The sequence below is a fragment of the Biomphalaria glabrata genome, chromosome 5, assembly GCF_947242115.1.
Source record: "Biomphalaria glabrata chromosome 5, xgBioGlab47.1, whole genome shotgun sequence".
Classification (NCBI taxonomy): Eukaryota; Metazoa; Mollusca; class Gastropoda; family Planorbidae; genus Biomphalaria; species Biomphalaria glabrata.
The window spans coordinates 20,974,331-20,974,839 of NC_074715.1; positions in this window are offsets into that span (position 1 = coordinate 20,974,331).

Genomic DNA, 509 nt, shown 5'->3' on the forward strand with positions numbered 1-509 from the left:
TGGTCATTTGCTGGCCATGACACCCTGCTCATTAACCTTAACCGTTGGCCAAAGAAGCAGATGACCTATAGACCGCATGATCTGTGAGGGTAACTTTACTTTTGGAGGCGCGGTGGCTGAGCGATAAAGCACTCGGCTTCCGAACCAGGGTCCGGATCTCTGGTGAAGACAGGGATTTTTAATTTCGGGATCTTTGGGCATCTCTTAGTCCACCCAGTTTTAATTTAATGGGTATCTGACATTAGTTGAGGAAAAGTAAAGGTTGTTGCTGTGCTGGCCAAATGACGCCCTCATTAACTGTAGGCCACAGAAACAGATGACCTTTACATCATCTGCCCTATAGACCACAAGGTCTGAAAGGGGAACTTACATTATGCAATTGAAAGAATTATATATAGAAAAGTATCTATTTAGTTAACAGTACAAGACAGAATATTAAACTGATAGGGATTTTCTACAAATGCCAAATAAAATAATTATAATTCAAGTCAAATAACAATTGAAGAAAA